This window comes from Pantherophis guttatus, chromosome 4 (genome assembly GCF_059756535.1).
Source record: "Pantherophis guttatus breed Tessera chromosome 4, ASM5975653v1, whole genome shotgun sequence".
Taxonomy (NCBI): Eukaryota; Metazoa; Chordata; class Lepidosauria; order Squamata; family Colubridae; genus Pantherophis; species Pantherophis guttatus.
Genome location: NC_142066.1, coordinates 93441664 through 93460904, shown reverse-complemented (window position 1 = coordinate 93460904; position 19241 = coordinate 93441664). Strand labels below are relative to the sequence as shown.

The 19241-nt window shown below is 40.9% G+C and overlaps 1 protein-coding gene across 6 annotated transcripts in view; it reads right to left on the bottom strand.

Annotated features, from left to right (window-relative positions):
- The window catches only part of MYRIP (myosin VIIA and Rab interacting protein), a 253774-nt gene that overhangs the window by 150235 nt on the left and 84298 nt on the right, over positions 1 to 19241 (bottom strand). The gene's annotated exons all lie outside the window — the stretch shown is intronic.

The window sequence follows — 19241 nt, the reverse complement described above, 5'->3', positions numbered from 1 at the left end:
ACTATATATGACTCCTAATTGTCCGCCACTACAAATTTGTAAAGTTATCGCTTCATCAAAATTCTTAAATCTACAATTTAACAGGCACAAATAATGTCACTTATAGGGATTTTCCTTCCTCAGATTTTCCAACCTGAGGAAATCGGAAGCGTTGTGGCGATACTGGCTGGGAAATAGCGAAGCTCCAATGATCTTCGCAAAAACCCAGCCAAACCGCTGTTGGGGAGGTCTTTGGATCGGAACCATCTTGGAGGGATGGGGGAGAGAGAGAGGTGCCTTGGAAGACCAAGAGGAACAGGCAAGTTCCTCGGAAGGTTGGAGGCAGCTCTTTGACCCTGCGGTAGGGGAGGCAGCCATTACAACCACTACAAGCTGGGGCAACCGGACTAAGATCTGAGCAAGAGCGGAAATTGAACAAAGTATTTTATTGGGTGAGTGATTGGCCAACTCACAGGTAAGAAGAAGAAAAAATTTTTAAAGCTTGAAATAAGTCCCAACACATAATTAGCAGCTAATTGGCACTTGGAAATTCAAGTGGGAAAAAAAAGAGGAACTTTAAAACTAAAGCCCTAAAAGGAACCTTCCACCTGGATTTAAAACTGGACTTGGAAGAAATTAAAAATAAGATAAGAAAAAGAAAACAGAGACGTATTTTTTAAACAACAAAAGGACTTAATTTGGAGAAGAGGAAGTAATTATTTTTGTAGATTTACAATTACAATACTTTGTTGTCGGGGGATTTGTGAATTGGAGAGAGACATCTACTGGTGAAAAGAAAGCATTGCACCAAGTTTATTTAGACCATCCTGGGAAAATACTGGAGGAGTGTTTGTTTAAACAGCTGGAGCACGATCTCAAAAGAAGTGGAAAGAACAAAGACTGAAACTGGAAGAGTTGAAATGAATATTTGAATTGGACAATATTTGGAAAGAAAAAAAAGACATTATATGGACTTGAATTTGAACCATATGCAAATGAAAATAATAAATTTAAAAATTCTTGCCCTTTAAAATTGATAACATGGAGAATTGGGAGGATGAGTATGAGAAACTAAGGGAGATGTTCCAAAAGATAAGAGAAGCGTTTAAGGGAAATAAAGAAGCGGAGGGTTGGTTAGAATGCAAAAAAAAAAAAAAAAAAAAAGGAATGAGAAAATATGAATGAGAAGCAAGAGAAGCAAGAAGACAATATTGAAAAGGAAATAACTGAAAATAAAGATACAAATGATTACACTGGGATTGACACTGAGAGAATAAAAATGCCCCACTGCTGCAGGATTGGAATGCTGCGCTAATCCTCTTGTTTGGCCTCTGGATGGGTAAGGGGGGTCTGCATCCTACTAATCTCCCCTCCATGTCCTGGATCAGGGAGGGTGAACATTGGTTTTGCTAGCCTCTTACTCACCTCCAGGGGTGACTTCTTTTCCCCTCCTGGAGCTGGGTCGGAATGACAACTCTTCCAGGAATCTGACACCTCGGCAGCCTCCATGGCTCGTCCCATTTCTTCAGCAAGAGAAAGCAAGGGATCGGTACATTCTTGAGCATTAGGGACCCTGGCGAGCCTCCCTCCGATTTCTCCTTTCTCCTCCATCTTCACTGAGTCTTTGCATCACCCGGGGTTTAGGTAGATGCTGGGGCTCAATACCCCTGACAGCCCCTTTACAGGGTGCTGTTAGGTTTAGGAAGAGATTTGGGATAATGTCAGCGTTCCAGAAAAAAAACCCTCTCCAAGTAAAGACACGGAAGCAAGCATTTTCCAAAGTCCTTTTTACTAGAATAGGCAAACTGGCACATCTGGGAAATCCCGAATCTGAAAAGCCTGGGCTTTCCTTCAGTAATTCAAAGCTCCCAAAACCATCCCATTTCTCCCCTGTTGGTCACATGCTCTAATCAACGTCCATTCCACCTCGACTCAGCCCCTGACCTTGGCTGAGAGGAAGAATGCTATTATGTCTACTAATTCTCCTCTCCTAAATCCCCCCTCCTACTTTCCCACACACGAGGAGATGGCAGCATTGAAGCTTCTGGCCTAATATGGCTTCCAAGGCTGACAGTGTCTATGAGGAAGAACAGATAGAGGATACTTATCCAGTAAAGATTACTTACAAATTCCTAAATAAACAATAAATAACTCTATATTATTCACTTTTGTAATGTGCAATCAATCATTTATTAATGTTGCTAATACTTATCTTCACTTACAGTCACTATAACAGAAGGCCTTGTACTATTTTTGGAATTTACAGAATGATGGACAAAAGTATTAATGTCATTTGGCTAGCTCGAAGCTGTTAGCATTTGGGATCATTAAACTGAAATGGATTAGAAATATAAACATTAAAGTATAATTGATCTCACAACTTAATAGCATGTAAATGTTTCCCAGCTATATTTGCTTTCCATTACTTTTTGGTTAATTCTAGTTGTAAAATTGTTCCATGGCCTAAACTCAAGACAAGTGTTTAAAGAAAAAAAAATGAATAAAAATAATTTCCAATATATACCGTATTTTTTGGAGTATAAGACATGTTTCCCCACCGAAAAGAGGTGAAAATTTGGGTGTGTCTTATACACCGAATGTAGCCCTGCCCACCTGCCGGCCCCCATCCTTCGGAGGTTGTCAGCCTCTACGCATCGCATTTTCCTGCAGTTCCAGGTGGCGGGGATCCTCACTTCCACTCGGATTTTGATAACAAGCAGTACAGATCTTTTTATCCGTTTAAAACAAACCCTATCACCTTATATGCATTTAACTGGAGTGGGTGGGGCAGCGTGGAGGATGATTTTCATGGGGGTAGAAGAGGGACTTGGCACTGAAGGCTCCACTCTCGAGACACCCCCGTCTTCCTACCTATAGTCGTAGGCGTTGAAAGCCTGGCTTTCTTGCAGCAAGGCCCGATAGAGACACAGCACTTCAGTCCTCCTGGACACTGCTATCTTGTAAACATGATGCGGGGCTTCCCAGCAAGCCCCCTGCGCCTTTGCTGCCTCGGTCAGAGCCTGATTCCTGAAGCAGCCCAAGGAAGCACGAAGGTCGGGACTCGGATGGCGAAGCAAGTGCTGCGCAGGGGGCATAAGGCAAGGCGCTGCCAACCAAAAACACTGTTGCCGCAATTTCAGCCACCTGGAACTGCCTGAAAACGCAATGCTTTTTTTGCCTCTGCATGCCCCATTTTTGGAATCGGGGAGGAAAGTGTTTTCAGGGGGCAGCGCTGGCTGGAACCATCCACCTGAAACGCGATCTGTTGCTTATTAGAAAATTATATAAACAATTTATATAATTTTGTCCCAGTTACCTAGCTTTAGAAACAATGAAACAGCTGTGTTTCCTTCACAATTGCAAAGCAGGAAAAAAAGTATTAGATCAATTACGTACTGAGTAAGAAAAGCAGAAAACTAAACACCTTCATCACCTGAAATAATTTTTTTAAAAAATTACTTTTAAATTTATTTTTATCCCACCTTTATTATTAGTATAAATTAGTAAAGGTGGTGAATGTGCATAATACTCCTTCCTTCTCCTATTTTTCTCACAACAGCAATCTTATGAGATGGGTTGGCTGAGAAGGAGTGATTGGCCCACAGTCACCCAGCCAGCTTTCATAGCTAAGGCGGGAGCAGAATTCACAGTTTCTGTAACAATGGACAGCTTCTAGCCTTGTGCCTTAGAACTAAGCCAAACTGGCATTCTTTTTAAGTACACATTCTGGAAAATAGGGCTAAAATCAACATATTTTAAATCTGGTTTGTCTTAAATGAAAAAAAAGGCTGTCCTTTTATAATAAATTATTTAAATAAAAAGGAAATATTTAAATCAGAGACAATCAGGTTTGGCTCTGGACCTAAAAATGTGTGAGGGGTAAGAAAAATAGTTCTGGGGCTGATCTCCTACTGGTGCCTGACTATTGCTAATGGACAAAAAGGTGGCAGAGGTTGTGAAACTAAAATGATCACAAAAATATCCACTGTTACATAAACATGCTTCTTTTACTTTCTTAAATGTAAAAACAACTGCAGCTGAGATCCATCTAGTAGTCATGGAAGCCTATAAAACAGTAATACTGTATCTCATAGTTTTGTCCTAGAATGTGAGATTAAAAGTAAATACTCTTAATTTTGAAGTTGATTTCAGTTAATGTTCAGTGAGTGACCAAGCAACTTTACAAATAGTTTTTGTAACTAAATTGTTACTAAATCAAGTTACTAAAACTATAAATTAAGAACATTTATAGCTATTAAAAGATTTTCTATTTGCCACAAATTCTTATCATTCATGGATTTTTGTGAACCTTTGGCCAGGAAAACATTCAGTGTCTCCATAAAGCTATTTATTGAATTTATACCTGGTCAGTCAAAAGCCAGACATTAGAAGACATAAATTATAAATTTTATTTTAAGTTTTGTTTGTAATATAGAAGTGATACCTTAGCTTTATTTTTAAAAATCCTCAGGGACATTTTAGAGAAACAACAAATATTAACAGTTTGTCACTTGTCAAACTATTTTTAAAATTAGCACTATTTATGGTACTTTCAGAGAGGCTGGTACTATACTGTTTACTTGTAAGGAAGGGGAGCTGTCAAACTACATGGAAATACTATATTGTTTTTGAAATTATTAAATATTTAATAATAATTTAGTACAAACTGTACTAGATATTGACAATAAGTAAAATTTGTTTCAGAAAGTGTAAAATACATACATATGGCTCTTCTAGGAAAATCATCCCATTAAAATTTAATGAGCAGATTTAACTGGACCCATTTAAGTAGGTCAGTTTCACTGTCACCTCAACTGGAACAGAAATGACCTTGAGGGACAAGGGAAAGAGATGCTGCCTAGAAAACAATCTAACAGAATAATAGAATAACAGAGTTGGAAGGGATCTTGGAACCTATACCATTTCAGATGAATAATCATCTCATCTCTTCTTAAAAATTTCAGTGATGGAGCACCCACAACTTCCATAGATAAGCCGCTCCATGATGTAATTGTTTTTACCATCAGGAAATTTCTCTTTAGTTCTAGCTTGGATCTCTTGTTAGTAAGTTTCCATCTATTGCTTCTTCTCCTGCCCTCAGGTGCTTTGTAGAATAGGTTGTCCTCCTCTTCTTTGTGACAGCCCTTTAGATCAGTAGTCACCAACTGGTGGTCCATGGACCACTGGTGGTCCAAGAGAAAATTTTGGTGGTCCGCAGAAAAATTATTTGCATTTTTAATATTGCATTAAATCAGGGGTCCTCACACTATGGCCCCTGGGCTGGATACGTGCAATGAACGTTTGTTTTGCTGCAGAGAGTCTCCTCCTTTGGGGTCTTTTTGTGTGGGTTGGAGGGGGGCAGAAATTCTTACTTGGGGTCTGCTTCAGCCTCCTGGTGCAGAGCTTTGGGCAAAGGCTGGAGGGAAGTGCCGCTGTAGGGAAGAGTTGGAGGGCCTTGTTCCAGTGGGACTGCATCATGGCCTGAAACTGGCTAACCATCTCAGCCCGCTGAGCCTTCAGGTGTCGGTACCTGACCTTGCACTCCCACAGGTCTTCCCTTTGCTTGGAAAGCCTATGCTCATAGTCCTCAGTGATGTGCTTCTGATGAGCCTCCTTCTCGGTCAGATCCAATTTGAACTGAGCCAGCTGTTTTGCCAACTCTTTCTCATGGTGGCTACTTAGCTCCAACAACTGCTTCCTGTTGGGGCCCTAAGGAGCCCGGGCTGGCAGGCAAGGAGTGGCTGGGAGGGGAGGGGCGAGTAGAGGCTGTCAAGGCGCCTCTCAATGCGAGTGACATCGAATTGACCATATTCACCCAGTCACATGACCACCTAGCCACACACACACACACACCCATCTGGTCATTAGGCAGGTCATATTAGTAGTCCGCAGGATTTAAAATTATGAATTTAGTGGTGTTCCTGAAGTCCGAAAGGTTGGTGACGCCTGCTTTAGATATTGAAAGACTGCTATCATGTTACTCCTAGTTCTTCTCTTCATTAGATTGAGATACCCAGTTCCTGCAACCATTCTTCATATCTTTCATCCTTCAGTTCCCTAATAATTTTTGTTGCTCTTCTCTGCAGTATAAAACTATACTAACATTTCGTGTGATCGTGATTCTATCCCTCTGTTAATGCAGCCTCAGACCGCATTGCTTTTTAGGGTGCTGCAGGACATGGCTGGCTCATATTTAAGTGGTTATCTACTAGGAGTCTTAGATCCCTCTCATAGTTACTGCTGTTGAGCCAGATACCACTTATTCTACACCTAGGAATTTAATTTTTCTTGCCTAAGGGCAAACCTTATTTTTTTCCATAACTAAATTGCAATTTTGTTGGATAGGACTCAGTATTCAAGTCAAGATCCTTCTGTATCTTGAGTCTATCTTCTAAAGTATTGGCTATTCCTCCCAGCTTGGTGTCATCTGCAATTTTGAGGAGTATCTAAACATCTATGAAGGTGTTGAAGAATACTGAGTCTAAGACAGAAGCTTGGGGGATACCCCACTACATGCTTCCCTCCCTGTAGATGTAGTTCTATTAAGGGCTAGTCAGCAAGTTACAAATCAATTTAGCGGTGATGTTGTCTAATCTAATGCACATATTTTTATCTTACCAAATAGTAAGATAAACTATTTATGTGATTTACTTTGTCAAATGCCTTAATGAATTGACAATAATTTTTTTCTTTCTCTACAATCTTTTTTTTTGTACAAGTGAGGGAGAACCTGCAGTTGCTATTATCAGTGAAAGAAGTTTAGGAAACACTAGCCCTAATGGGTCAGGGAGTTGGTAGGAGATCTACTGCATAGTGCAAGTAATCCTCGAGTAATACCCATTACTGTAGAAAATTGGGGTGTTAAATGAACCACATCAACGACCCTCCCATTCCTGCTGTCCTCAATGAATTCATTAAATTCATTAAATAAATGCACCGCTCTTTAAGTGCACATGAGGTACCTCAGGGTGACCCTGGAGGGCCAAGTGCAGGTACAAACCCACCTGCCATGGGCCTTTCCAAGCCCTCCCCTCCCCCAAGTTATCCCATGCCCCACTTGGATGGTCTATAGCCACTTGGGCCTCCTCCGCCCCTCACAATCATTCACTTACCTTGCGATTATCTGCAGAGCTCAGGAAGTGGGAAAAGGGAAGGAAACAGGCCTTTCTTGGTAGACCACATGGGAGAATTCAACAAGCAGCATCTGCCAATAATCCATTCTCCCCCACCTCTCTGACAGAGCTAGCTCAGATTTCAAAACACAGAGTTTCTGCGTTCACCATGCTTTGCTGGTGAAATAAATGTACTTCAAGACCAATCTGTACTTAGGGTTGCCAAGTCTGCTTCCAAAAAATAGCGTACAAGCGGGGGGGGGGGTTTAAGTAGTAAAAAAAATTTAAAAAAATTACAATTAAATTATATATTTTCTTACAAACATTTTAACACGTATTAAAATAATCACTTCAAAACTTTACTTAAAATTCAAAACATCAAATATATTATAATAATATGTAAAATATTAAATTACATTTTACTTTGCTGTCGTGTGTAATTTTTTATTTGACTGCGCAGCTTTGATCAATTCTTTGTGTTTAAGGAATAATTCTTTAATTTCAGTACAATGTTGAGAAATATTAAAAAATATACAAATTTCACTTCGAACTGATGGTACAAGCAGTCGGTTACGTTTGTCAGTCCACAAATTTCCCATGACGCTGAAAATTCGTTCAACGTTTGCATTTGATACCGGAATTGATGCACAATACTGGAACAGTTTCAGTAAACTCGGAGCTGGCTCTTTCTTGAAAAAGTACATCCACTTATCAAGAGATGAATCGCCCTGCAGATGAACATAAACTTCTTCTGAGGCAGAAATTTTATCGAAGAGAGTGTTGGGTGGAAGTTCTTCTCGCCATGGTGATAATAACCAGATGTTCGTCATTTCTTCTAAAGTTGAAGGGTTATTACGATCAATTAGATTGAAACAACTTAGCGTCTCATATACTGAATCGGTGAAATTATACCACTTTTCTAGGTACGCAATGGCTCTTTGATACACGTTGATGGCTTCTTTCTTGAACTTTTGCACGGCATTCTCCAGCAAATGTTTTTTACGTAAGGCAAATAAAACTTTTATTCCAAAAAACTGCTCATCGTATTTTTTTTGCAAAGAATCACGCAGCTTACACTTGATAATGTGAAGATCACATGCAAGAATTTTCTTGCTTTCCAGCTTCAGTAGGGTGTCTTGCATTATTGACATGAAGAAGTGTGTGAAATATAAATACAATTCTGAAATTGTTGGTTCATCATCCTTTGCAAGTTCATTTTCCTGATCCGAAATAAGGTTCCAGATAACCTTATGGCACTCATCAGATCCAGGAGAAATAAAATACGATTTTAGAGGTATCCAGTTTAAAGAGGAGTCTTTAACAATGAAAAACAAATTGATTCGCTTGTTGCTGGAAGCTATTTTCTCCTTATCTAAATGATTTTTTATGCTTGCATGCTGTGTGACAGCTTTTATACCATTATATTCAATTGTGAACCATTTCTGACACAATTTATAGTAGGCCGTCGTATTTGTTCTGTTGGTTTCGTTGTTGGTAATCCATGCAAAAGTAGCTTCCCAGTCTTTGGTGTATTTGCACACTCCTCTCTTTCGTTTTAAAGAATTCGAAATCTCGCCGCTATCACTCTCATCACTCGACGCCATTTTAGATCAGTCGACACAAGCTACAATACATTTTAAAAATGTGAACTGTACATAATTTTATAATATATTTTTATTTTAATCTCATCATTAATTTTTTCGGAGAATCGAGTTCAATGGATATTCGATCTTTGTCTCATTCTAACTTATGAAAAAAAAGACAAAACGCGATTCTCCTATCCTTATTCTCTTAGACTATACAGCTTTAGATTACGTACCATTTCATAATAAAGCTTTTGAATAAAAAAAATGTCCACTATTTTGTGAAAAAAAATAGTGAACATAATGTGAAAAAAGTGGACTGTCTGCTCAAATAGTGGACACCTGGCAACCCTATCCGTACTTTTAGAGCAATTAGACAAGCCTTGCATAAGACACAGTAGTATTGTTTTATTTAAAAAATACTTTCTCTGTTCTGTTGTATGTTTCAAAGCACTATGAAATAAATAATACTTAAGTAAGTATATTTAAGAACACAGTGTAAAGAGAATAACTATATATTAAGTTCTCCCAATTTAATTGTTTTGAAACTTCTGAATTACTGTGACGGGTTCAACTCCACATGCAGCAATGGAAACTCATAGATGACTAGACACTCTTAACTTGGCTTGCCTTAATTAATGAATAAAATGGAGGAAATCTTCACATACCATTAATTTCTAGTGGAATGGTGTAATAGACAGCTAGCATATAATTTTTACAAGTATTAACAAATCCATTGGCTATAATAAAAAAGTAAAATGTATAACATTTAATTGAAATTTGAAACAGAGGAAAAACAGATTAAAGAACATATAATAAAGTAGGCTAAGAATTTTGGCAGATAGACCAATGGGAAAAGAAATGAGTAAAAGGGTTGAACTTTATGTTAGGATTTTAAAGGAGTTTGTTTAAAAAAATACTATATCTTTCATACTAAACATCATGCCAAAGAAACTATCTAGAACAGTGGTTCTCAACCTTCCTAATGCCACGACCCTTTAATACAGTTCCTCATGTTGTGGTGACCCCCAACCAGGGGTGGGTTCTAAATTTTTTTACTACCGGTTCTGTGGGTGTGGCTTATTTTGTGGGCGTGGCTTGGAGGTCATGTGACTGAGTGGGTGTGGCTAGCTGGTCATGTGACCGGGTGGCCATGGCTATGTGTATAGGGACTACTCAGAGGGCTGAAAAAAGTCATTTCTGACAGGTCCTCGCACTTTTGACTGGTCCTCACACTTATGACCATCCTCACATTTATGCCCGTGCAGCATTCTTAACAACCATGTCACTCATTTCACAACTGCTTCTCTTCAACATGGTATAAGATAGGGCAAAAAACGTAAAATGTGAGGACAGTCGTAAATTCGAGGACTGGTCAAAAGTGCGAGGACCAGTCAAAAATAACTTTTTCAGCCCTCTGAGTAGTCCCTGTGCACAAAAGGACTACCCAGAGGGCTGAAAAATGTGATTTCTGACAGGTCCTCACACTTTTGACCGGTCTTCGCAGTTATCATCATTTATGCCCATTGTACCATTCTTAACAACCGTGTCACTCATTTCACAACTGCTTCTCTTCACCATGGTGACAAGATAAGGCAAAAACGTAAATTGTGAGGACAGTCGTAAGTTCGAGGACTGGTCAAAAGTGCGAGGACCAGTCAAAAATAACGTTTTCAGCCCTCTGAGTAGTCCATGTACATAAAAGGATACAGTAATAGAGAGGGATGAAGGAAGGAAAGGGAAATTAGAGTAGGAGTGAAGGTAAGAGAGGGAGGAAGAGAGGAGGAGAAGGAGAAAGAAAGAGGAAGTAGGGAGAAGAAGAAGAGCGGGGGAAGAGAAAGTAAGTAAGAAAGAAAAGACAGAGGTGGTAGGTTTGAGGAGAAAGATTGCTGTACAATAAAAAAGATGAAAGGGAAGAAAGCCAACCCCAAACAAATATTAAGATATTAAGATAAAGAATGAATTGTTAAACTTTAAAGAATAAAAGAGAACAAATAGCAATAATTAGAAACACACATACAAACATACAATGTATTTTCTTTGAACAGAGTATTTGGCCAGTTCACAAATTTAAACAGTTGTAGGAGGTTAGCACCCACCCCTTTCCTAGAAGAATGAAATATTTTGGGAAATATTAAAAAGGCAGAATATTATATTTTCCTGTATGAGAAATGGAGAAGCATATTTTACAGACAAAGCAACTCTCACCTTCCTGCCCCCCCACCCTTTGTTAATGGACCAGAGGCAGAAACTCAATCCTTTGTCAAAGGACATTTGCAACACAATAGCAACAGAAACTAACACAATGGGCCCCATCAAGCCATGTGATCCTGTCCACCATTAAACCATCTTTCCAAGCAGTCTCCATGTTTCCAGTGTCTTTTTCCCCACTTGGAGCAGAACCCAGAAGGATATTTCTTCCAACACAGTATTTAGTCATTTCAATTAAATTTACAATTTTTATATTTCCTTTTTACCATATTTATTCCTCATCTATTTTTTTAAAAAACCAATATTACCCTTCATCCTCATCTCTAATCTTAATCAAATTCAATTTTTCCCTTCTATTCTATATTATACCCCTTCCCATTGTCATCTATTTTTATATCCATCCTCACATTGGTTAATTATGTAATACAGTTGTTTAATACAAATTCAACATTTTAATATAAATCAATTAGTTATATAACTACCTTTTTTGTATATTAATCAATATGAACATGAATATTCCAATTATTTCCATGCAATCCAATTTCTTACAAATCAATTAATTATATTTACCAATAATAATAAACCAAATAATTTCCCCCATATATTCCTCCAAACCACAATTTAACCATTTCTGCTTTCAACACAATATGCAATTAATAGTATCTCAATTATTACAATTCCCTAGTTAAATAGAGCTTTTTTTCTTCTGTGTTTTAAAATCTTGAACCTCCTCTTGCTGGTATCCTTACAATTTATATTGACTGTTTCCTAATATGATTTGATTGCTTATTTGACTATCATTAAGTGTTGTACCTTATGATTCTTGACGAATGTACTCCAAGAGCATATGCACCAAGACAAATTCCTTGTGTGTCCAATCATACTTGGCCAATAAAGAATTCAATTCAATTCAATTCAATTCCACTCCACTCCACTCCACTCCACTCCACTCCACTCTCCACTCCACTCCACTCTATTCTATTCCTGTGCAAGATATACACAAAGATGGAACAATTCAGCACTACCCACTATAGAGGAATGGTTGGTGAAACTGACAGAACTTGCTTAGATGGACAAACTGACTTCTTTGATTAGAAAAAGGACAACATCTACATATATTTGCCCTATCCTTATGGACTTTAAAAAACATGAACTTGTGATTTATGGTTTTGATGATTAGATATGGTAGATTATAGAATGGAGAGAGTCATGATATAATTTTAGAAAGATATTAAAATATAATTGCACTTATAACTGTGACAAATATCAGAAGTTACTTCTGTATACCTCTGCATCTCTTGCTAGGTGTCTGTCTTTTTTCTATTTTCTTTTCTTAGCCTTTTCTGTTATTTCTCTCTCTTTTTTACTTTTTGTTCTAATCTAGTTTGCATTAATTCTTATTCCGCTTAAATCCTTTAATAAAAATATATAAAATTATCGGGAATAAATTATGTTGAAAATTACAATTATACTGAAGTACAAATGCAATTCATGTTTTCCAGTGCAAAATTGTTACGTGTAAATAAAGCAACTTCATTGCTCTAGTGAGAACTGGAATTATAAATCAAAACTTTTTTTTCCTAGCCTTTTTAAGCCTTTATTTTTTGTCTTTTTAATCCACCCACTTGTGAATAGTTTAGATATCAGAATGAGTCTACAGCAGGGGTGTCAAACTCAAGGCCAGCGGGCCGCATCCAATCCATAGGGTGCTTAAATCTGGCCCATGAAGCCGGCCTGGAAATAACAAAAGGATTGGCTTGCGGTGCCTCTGCTGGCCAAAATGGGCCACGGGGAGGGGAGGGGGAGAGGTGTTTTTGGTCTGTTTTTGGCTCCCACAGCCCCCTACAGCAACCTGGTGGCCAAAAATGGGCCATGGGGGGGAGTTCAGCCCGGTTTTGGCCTGTTTTTGGCCCCCACGACCTCCTACAGCAGCCTGGTGACCAAAAACAGGCTGTAAGGGGGCGCGTTTTACATGTTTGTTTCTCAGCCCTATGCACTCTACCTACCTTCCGGTTGCTTGCTTTATACATGATTCCTGGTTTCATCCAGTTTAAAAATATGGAACAAGCCTAATCCAAAAAGTTTGTTCACTTATCTGTGGCTGTAATTTAATTTGCGTGGTTTTGACTTACAACTGGATTGTGTTATCTCCCCCATAATGGTTTGTAAACAATATATTGAACCTAAAAACTTAAAATACAGAACATGATTGAATTGGATGGTAGCATGCACAAGCTATAAGATTTTTTTTTAATGCACCGTGTAATGTGAAAACATCTAGTGGTTATTTCTAAATTGTGATTTACTGTGTAAAGGAGATTTGACTGAATTTAAAGAACACACAGAGTCAAAATCAAATCATATTATGACTGGATAGTGTGCAAATCAGGCAGATAGAAGGCAGCTTTTGTTAGGTATGCATAAAGCTCAGTGAAATAGTGAGATTTAATTGTGTATCCAGCTGTAGTCCAAATGGACCTGGAAATGTTTCCACACTGCATGCATATTTTCTGAATCTTTCTAGAGTCTAGACATTTAGCAATATATTGTGATGATTTTGTTGTGTTGTACAGTGTTCCTCTTTACAATGGATATCTGGAATAAAAATTTAATATTTTCAAAGAACTCTATTAATAATGAAAAAGGGGGGTCAGCTAAAATATTCTACATAAGAGTTAGTTAATATTTCAAAGGACAGATTCAACAGGTAAAAGGGAAATCTGACTTTATATTGCCCAAGCAATAACAAAGAGTGTATAATTTTGTTATCTGGGGATGGAGAAATGGTATAAAGGGTGGGGATGACGTCGTGGTGACATGACGCATCTCCACGGGATTTTGTGGGTTTGTGCCAAAGTTCAAACTGCAAGGAGGTTTCGGATGCAACTAAATCACCTCGGAGGGGTGATGAAGTAAGAGAGCACACTTAGTCGATTTCAGAGAGTCAGCAATCTCCCTGATTGATCTGGAGAAGGCTCTCAATCCAGAAGGAAGAAGAAGACGGCCATTGCGTGCCTGAATGAAGCTGTGACAGCCGGCCGATGAAGACAGCGCGAAAGACTGAGGAACAGTGTGAACGATCTGGGTGAGAGATTTCTAAGTTCTATTGAGAAACAAGCCCCCTGTAAATTAGCTGGGTGGAAGTGGGACCCAAAAAGGAGGAGGTGAAATAGTTTTCCTTCCACCTCCCAAGAAAAGTGGCGAGCAAGCCTGAGAGCCATTTTTAAAACCGGAAAGAAAGACAAGAGAACTTTTTAAAAGAGTGAAAGAACTTTGAAACTAGGAAGCTGGACTGGCGACCTAAAATATAATATTGACTAACTTGGAAACTTTCGAGGACTATAAAATTTGGACTTAGAGAACCTTTTTTGAAAAAACTTGGACTGGATAATACTATCTATCTATCTGTCTGTCTGTCTGTCTGTCTGTCTGTCTGTCTATCTAAAAGGATGTATGTATGTATGTATGTATGTATGTATGTATGTATGTGTCGAGTGTCAAAAGCCCCTCAACAACACATCACCTTGATGGATGATATTGAAGACTATGAAGGGGATCCGGAGAATACTGAAGGATTCCAGCAACAAAACATGGTGGAGGGCAGATGTTGCATTGGGACACCATGTACACTAATAGTGGGTGATAGATGGAAGGCAAGAAGAGGGAGGTTGGAATGGGAACGTAAATCAGCTGCTGAAGGAGATAATAGTGCGGAGGGGAATGACGTCCTATGTCTGCAACGAGCATGAACGGAACAAGCGGCAGCTTTGATTGTGACAGCTGTGAGAAATCATTGCCTGCTTAATGATAGTTAACTGTATCCATGCCCTATAAAACAGTACGGGCAGAGAGCTAGGGCGTCTCTGACTTTGTTTTGCTTAGCAGCTCAATCTCTACTGTACGCTGCTGTGTTGCCTCCATTAAACCGGGTTTTGGAACGAATCCTCCTTTTCGTGTGTGCATGTTCGTTTGCACCCAGTGAAACACTGGCGGCTCCAGAGGGGCTGACAGAAAGTCAGAGACCAGATTTCCATCTTCAAGAAAGAGGTGTAAAGTGAGAGAGATATGGCAGAAGGTACAGAAGAGGGGATTGCCATTTTGGATTTGGAAGTGCCTGAAGGGACGAAGGATGGAAAAGAAGAACAGGGGGAATGTGAACAGCTGGTGGTGCGTCCCAAACAGAGAGCGGTTCAACCAGAGGAGAGGCAGGGGAGTCAGAAGAGTACGGTTGCAGAAAATACCCAGCCATCCTCAGGACATTGGTGGCGTAGTTCAGCTTTGTGGGGGAAACTGGGGTTTCAGGCACCAACACCACCCCCCTCAGGTCCGCAATATCAAGGTTGGAGAGAACGACAGTGGACTGACGAGGAAGAGGGAGAGTGAGGTTACTGCACTGGATCGGGAGTAACCACGATGGATTTGTTGAGAGAGAGGTTTGGGGAGGCCAGCTTTAGAGATGCTCCTTCTTGGCAGCCATGGGCTCCAGGGTTGGAATCATCGGCTACCTGGCAGGGAGGGAGTGGAACATCGGTAGGAATGTCTGAGAGCAGATTTAGACTGGCCAGTCACAAATTGAGGATGGATAAAGAGCGGTATCGGGGGAGGGGGAGGAACCCACCCTCCCTGAGACGATACCAACGTTGGGGTCACATGGAACAATCCAAACCCATGGGAGGGTCCATCGAGGGTCCTCGATGGGAGGGTCCATCGAGAAAGGGAAAGGGAATCAGAGGTTAGGCATCAACAGACAGAAGCACGGAGAAGCCATTAGGGAGGCGAAGGCTCTGCACGTGGTAGGGACCCAGGTCCTATTTGGGTGCCTGGATTGTGGCCACAGCAAATCCCCTGGGGGCCTCCTCCATTGCAGACTACTTTTGACGGTAATCCGGAACGTGTGGCTCTCTTTTTGAGCCAAGTAATTAGCTACATGGATGCCTATGGACATTTCTATGCCTCTCCGCGAGCGAGAGTGGTGGTTGTTACTATGAACTTAACTGGTGATGCGGCTGACTGGGTAGCTGGATTACACAACATGCATGCCTGAGAGCTCCCGGATTTAGGTTGCTTTCTGGAAGCCCTGCAGTGTAGGTTCGAGGATGATGCGAGTACTCAAGCAATTGTCGAAGATTTAGTCTCATTGAGGCAAAGGGGTCGAGCAGCTAAAGAATACGTACAAGCTACGCCAGGCTTGTGTTTATAGGGGGCTTGGTCCTCGTATTGTGGAGTGGTATAAAGCGGCCATAGAACTGGGTTAAAAGAGTTTCGTACACGAGGTGAGGTACTGGGCCAACCACGAAAACTATTGGAAAGACTGCAAATGGGCCAAGGAGTAGTGAGACCAGACATGCCTATAGGGGCCAGATCTACTGCTCCTCCAAGACGTCCGTTTCGATGCTACCGATGTGATCAGGAGGGGCATAGAGCCGTCGAGTGTCCATTTCCACCTCTCTGGGTATCAGCTCCACAACCATTGAATCCTGGGGAAAGAACCAACCCATGGTCACAAGTGACGTTGGAATGTTCTTGTAGTGCAATGCAAGCAATGGAAAGCAGTCTTAGTAGATGTGAAGAAAGACATGGTCGCTCGGGAACCGCTCGGGTACCAGAAGAGCCGGAGGTTACCGAAGATGAGACGGATCCCCGAGACCCTATGGTATGTGCTCCTATACATTCCTTTATAGTCCAAGTAACATTGAAACACCCAAAAACGGGTAAGGCAGAACACATAGGGGCTTTGGTTGACACTGGGTGTACGCGCTGTCTCTTGTGGAGGTCAGTGGCTGAAGGGTTGGGTCTTCGTATTATAACTCTGCAGACTCCCATTAAGTTCGAACAAATGGACGGCTCAACCCTAGGCGGACAGCCTGCTACACATGTGACAGAACTGGCAAGACTTGAAATTGGACAACATTGGGAGTTGCTGCGATTTGTGGTAGTGGAGACAATGATAGAACCTGTTATCCTTGGGCTATCATGGTTGGACAAGTGGAAGCCCACCATTTGGTGGGAGGGGGGTTACAGCAAACTAAGAATGGTATTAGGTCCTGAAGCCCAAGAGGATGGTTCTAGTAAAGGAGCTGTGGGGCGAGAAACAGAGCCATCCCTACTGGAGGGGGTCCCAAAGATATACTGGGACTTAAAATGTGTATTCAGCAAAAAGGAATGTGAATCCCTCCCACCACATCGCCCCGACTGTGCTATTGAACTGAAGCCTGGTCTTTGGTTGTCCAAACCTCGCATGTATGCAATGACTCCCCAGGAACTGGAGGAGCTACGTCGATATATCGATAGTAATCTGGCTAGGGGATTCATAAAACCCAGCAGATCACACATGGCAGTGCCGGTACTATTTGAGAAGAAAGATGGTGGCCTTTGCTTATGTGTTGATTTTCAGGGATTGAATGCAGTATGTGTGGAACCCTTGTACCTGTTACCCCTTATGACAGACCTGCTCTCCACTTTGGCTACTGGTAAGATTTTCACCAAGCTCGATCTACGAGAAGCATATTACAGAGTCTGTATCCATGACTATGATGAGTGGAAGACAACTTTCAACTGTCCTCTTGGGAGTTACAAGTTCAGGTTATGCCATTCGGGTTGCAGGGGGCTCCTGCAGTATTTATGCAACTTATTAATAGCGTGCTCTATGACCATCTGTATAGAGGAGTCCTAGTCTATTTGGACGATATCCTGATATATTCCACCACCATGGAAGAACATAAACAACTTGTGAGACAGGTTCTAACAAAACTGTTAAATGCCCAGTTATTTGTGAAACTTTCAAAATGTCAGTTTCATAAAACAGAGATTGACAATCTTGGATTCAGGATCACGGGAGTGGGGATAGAAATGGACCCCAACAAGGTGAAAACAGTGTTGGAATGGCAGGCTTCAAAGACCCGAAGGCAGCTACAGAGCTTCCTCGGGTTTGCAAACTTTTATAGAAGGTTCATTCCCACATTTGCCCAGATAGCCCTACCCCTAACAGATCTTCTACAAACACGGGATCTGGGGGTAGGAAAACAAAAACCAAAACAGATACTAGAATGGACACAATCCTGTCAAAGGGCGTTCAAGACTTTGAAATTTCTATTCGCCAGAGAACCAATACTTTGGCATCCTGATACGACACAGCCGTTCGTTATCCAAGCGGTCGAAAGCGAGGTAGCAGTGGGTGAAGTCCTGCTACAACAGGACACTCAAGGCATACTCCACCTATGTGCATACACCTCTCAAAAACTAACTCCCACAGAACGGAACTGGACCGTGTGGGAAAAGGAGGCTTACACCATCAAATGTGGTCTTCAGACCTGGAGACATTTGCTAGAAGGCACCAATGTGCAGTCCGAAGTATGGACGGATCATAAGAACTTGAAGGCTCTGCAGACACCCCGTAGGTTATCACCCAAACAAGCAAGATGGGCACAATATTTCCGCAGGTTTACGTTTACACTGAAGACCATACCAGGCAGAAAAAATTATTTAGCGGATGCTCTATCTCGTATGTCCCAATATGAGAGTAAGCGGGATGACTCACCACAATCCTTGCTGCTGCCTCGGCAAACAGGAAAACAAGTAAGAGATGTACCCCAGGCGGTATCCCCCTGGATAGTAGACTTAAAAAAGGAAATAGTGACGGACCCCTGCTTAGCAACGAATCGCCAATTAGTGATGCAGAGAGGAGAATTGGCATGGAGGGGGGACAAATTGTATATCCCAAACCCCTTAAGGGACAAAATCTTAAAACAATGTCACGATGTGAAAACGGCCGGACATTTCAGGTTCGTCAAAACATTACATTTATTACGATGGCAATTCTGGTGGCCGTGCATGCGGAACCATATAGAGGAATATGTACGGGGCTATCCTGTCTGTGCAGTAGCCAAGCCACTAGTAGGGAAACCACCCGGCCTATTACAGTCAGTCGCTGATCCATGTAGACCATGGGATGAGGTAGACATGGATTTTGTTGTTGAGCTACCTAAGAGCAAAGGACATACTGTAATCTGGACGGTCATTGACCTGTTCTCTAAACAGGCACATTTCGTCCCATGTAAAGGTCTGCCTTCTGCTAGACGTCTGGCAAAACTGTTCGTTCAGCACATATATCATCTCCATGGTGTACCTAAATGGGTTATATCCGACAGGGGTCCTCAATTTACTGCCCGATTCTGGAAACTGTTCCTATGACAAATAGGAACCGACCAAGAACTTAGTTCTGCATTCCATCCGAGTACCAATGGGACGGCCGAGCGAGCCAATGCAATGGTTGAGAGATATCTATGCTCCTACGTATGCTACCAACAGGATGATTGGTATGACCTATTACCATTCGCTGAGTCAGCCTACAATAATA